The following is a 3,888-nucleotide window of genomic DNA, read 5'->3' as shown; positions in this document are numbered from 1 at the left end:
AGCAGAGGATCCCTCAGCTGTGTGTCCCCTGGCTTTGCACTGCAGTACGCCACCACCCAGATATGAGGACTCTCTACCCTGCCTGTGTCAACACCTACATGACTACAGACTGCGTTCCATTAAGCAGTAGACCTCCACTCTTGTCCCTTTAGACAAACCAACTGTGACTCGGCGCCCGACCCATCCCAGCCTCCCGCCCATCCCGGCCCATCCCGGAGTGATGCAAGATTGAAAGTGAAACCCAGTCAAAGCTAATTGAATTCACCTCTGTAAGAGTCATTTGTCTAAAACCTTATTTGTGTATTATTTAATCTAATACATTTTGACTCCTTTGAACCCAAACACAACGCCCCCCCCCCCAGCCACAATACCCTTCCCTCAGAAATGACTACTTTCACTTGTAAGGTCCCAAACATCTGTTGAATAAGTAACAAATAAGATATGAGAGCATTGGAGGGTTCAGTGAAAGGATGAGGACAATGGTGGTGGTGGTGAGAGGGGTGGCTGGGAGGTTGGTGGCGAGAGGCAAGAGGCAGCCTTTTGCTCCATGTTGCCACCTCCTGGCTGTGACACCTTCAGTATAATCAACAGCTGTCTTATTAGCTTTTTACATTTTTATCTATAGAGGATCTAATTTATGTCCAGTGTTTGCTTGTTTATGAAATATGTATAATATCAGATGATTATAATCTGCATGATTCAGTAAAAAAAACAGCAAAGAGAATGAAAAATAATAATACACGGACATGTCCACATTTGAAATCCAGAAGAAGCTCTGAGATGATGAGACTGAGCACCTGCAGAGACACTGTAAAAAAACTAACAAAAAACAAATCACTTGGCCAGCGAGTAATGGACACATGGTGATGCTGATGGAGTCCACTGAAGACGGACAGTTGTGTAACACTTCAGTGGACAGCTGGAGCTCTGCTTGGGTACCAGTCTCCAACCTACAAATACTACTGTCCTCGTCCCATTCACTGTAACCAATTTCATTTTGTAGTCAACTCGACATCTGCATAAAGTCACATGTTTTGGGCACAGTTATAGGATTTTTAGAGATATTTTAATATAAGTAATGTTTTATCTAATAAGTTTCAAGAATGTGCTGATCTGTTTTTATATGATTTGCACTCTGAAACAGAGTTTGTGTGTTATGCTTGTGTTTTTGGACATTTCAGTCTTCATGTGTGAACATGATGAAACCTCTTATCTTGAAGAGCTTCATATATTTTGTCCTCTCACTTTGCTCAACACTGTGTTTCACAGGAGATCTTACAGAGTTAATGAGAGAGATCTCACCCACAGCTAGAAAGTAGTAGGCCAACATTGTGAAGTTGTGATGCCTTGACAAAAAAATGCAGGGAACTGGGAGACAGGACTTTGTTTTGGTTTGTTTGTGCCTGTAATATCAAGCTTAAAAAAGAAACTTCAAAAAGTGATTTGGGAAAAAAGAAAAGAACTAGATTTTGAATGATATGTGCATGTTCACAAACACTGCCTGAAATGTCTAACACCACAAGATTGACATGGATACTTTTTTATGTTTTCTGTTGGATTAACTCTTTTAAGTTATGGTGTATGAGTTTGTAATTGTATTTATAGGAGTGGTGAATGTGAGGCTTGTGCTTTTCCTCCCTGTTTCCCCAAAGCCGAGACTCATAGTGTGACATACATGAAGCGCCAGCTACCCACAGAACCCCATTGGCTGTCACATAACATATATCCTGGATGACCTTTAATAATATTTTACTATGCATCACTTATCATACATGTGTAAGAATCCCTCAAATGGAGCCTGACCCATGTTAGCCGTGTTGCCATCATTGTTCAATTTGTGCTACTGCTAACCGAAGCAGTGAAGCGCATTCCTCGTGAGATTTGCAATAAGCAGCCACCATTCCTATCTTCTCTCCTCTAAAGGGAGAAAACTGTGAACTCTCATGTGTACCAAAACGTAACCAAAACCTATAACATCGATTAAGTGATACTCAAAGGAGCTTTTCCAACACTTGTGACCATGGCTTTGTCCCCCTCATCGGCTAATCCTCCCATCCCCCGACTTAAAAACTGTCTACTTGCTGTTGATGTGTCTGAGGAAATGATATTCCCAAACTGGTTATTTGTATATTCTATTTTGCTCTGTTTTATTTTCTCTGGTCGTATGACACTGGACTGTTGTGAAGGCATTTGCTTGCAACGATAGCAGCACATAAACTCTTAGGGAAAATGACCTGTCTTTGCTGTAGTATTGGACACACTACTGATGGAGGAGAAACGACCGTAGGCATCAGGAGACACATGTACTGTGGGCGAGGTGGTGTGTTGAAGGATGGAAGACCTGTATTTATATATAAAAACATTATATATTATATACTTCTGCGTATTGTCCTGTAAACTGTGTAGAAATTGACAGGAGCAGGGATGAGTTTTAGGTTCAAGAAATGAGGCAGTAAGTGTAACCCAAAGGACAGGAGTGCACATGAAGTGTCACATGAATGGGTGCCTTATGTTTGGAGTTGCTGTTGTGGGAGCAGGAGCCCAGTTAGCAGTGCCCAGCTGAAAGAGCTGGTACTCACCACGAGGCAGATGCAGAAACAACCTTTCCTCTCAGTTCAAGGTGAAGTGGAGAGTTCTTGAAAATGAATTACTGCCTTGTAAAGAATGTTACATTGAGTGTAGCGATGAAGAAGTCTCCCTGAATCTGGACTATTAAGTCCTTGAGCGAGATGAAAACATTCATGGGCCCCATTTGCTTTTTTTTTTCTTCTTTTTTTTTTTTTGAAAAGAGCATCAAACTGCTTCACTGTTTAGTCTTCACCTTCAATTCTCCACTGCCTTTTGCTCTACATTCCTCTAGTGCTTGGTGGTGTGTATTTGCTGTATTTGCATTCAGTCTAAATGGAAAACATACACGCATAAATAAATGTCTCAGTATGATTCAAACAGTCTCTGATTCCAAAAAAAAGGGGTGAGGGATAAATGAAGAAGTGAAACGTGGGGAAATGTTTTTTTTTTTTTTTTTTTTTACTTCTATGGCATTCATAATTCATCACATGTAATAAATTGTTGTTTTTGTAACATAAGAGCAATGGGTAGTATTATTGTTGTAGTGGAAGAAAAGGAAAATGACCTTGTTTTGTACCGTCCTCTTGTGGCCAAAATCAGCAAAGACTTTTTTTGGTGTGCCGTTACTGCCATCTAGTGTATTATCTGCTTCACTTCACTCAACAAGTAAAAGGACTTTACACACGCATAGAAAATGCCATATATTTTCAGCATTTTTTACATTATCTAAATAATGTTCCGAAAAAAAACTATACGGAAGATTGACCCCTTTTCCTTTAAAGGAGCATTTCACAGATGGTACACATTAACTCGGTTTACTAGTCATGAGGAGTACTACTAAGCCAGTTGGATAACGTCTTTGGTGGCTCCGGGGGTGCATTGTCAAGTCTGTGTAAATAAACCCTAATGATGTCATAGTGATGTCATACAGGGTTATCCCGGGTTGGTGTTTGGGACTGAAGAAAGAAAGCCTGTGGAGTGGCCATTTACAATAAATGAAGTCTCCAATTAAAAGTTGGCCACATGTTGCATTATGGGAAGCGTAGGAGTCAGTTTTTTTGGAACTTGACACACACCAGGGACTAAAAGTGGGGATGTCTAGGCCTCTGCTTCTTCAAGTTTGACGAGTGCAATAGTAAATTACTGGAGTACACCTTTAAGAAATAAAAAGTACTCCCCATAACAGTTCAGTTCAGATATGTTGTGCCATTTAATTCAGTTGGATGCTGAACAAACGCCAAAGCCATGACAAAGATAATTTCCATAAATCAGTTCTCTCTAGGCCGTATGTATTGACGGATGGAACAACAGAGTTTGACA

Source organism: Etheostoma spectabile, chromosome 4 (genome assembly GCF_008692095.1).
Source record: "Etheostoma spectabile isolate EspeVRDwgs_2016 chromosome 4, UIUC_Espe_1.0, whole genome shotgun sequence".
Lineage (NCBI taxonomy): Eukaryota > Metazoa > Chordata > Actinopteri > Perciformes > Percidae > Etheostoma > Etheostoma spectabile.
This window is presented reverse-complemented; position numbering follows the sequence as displayed.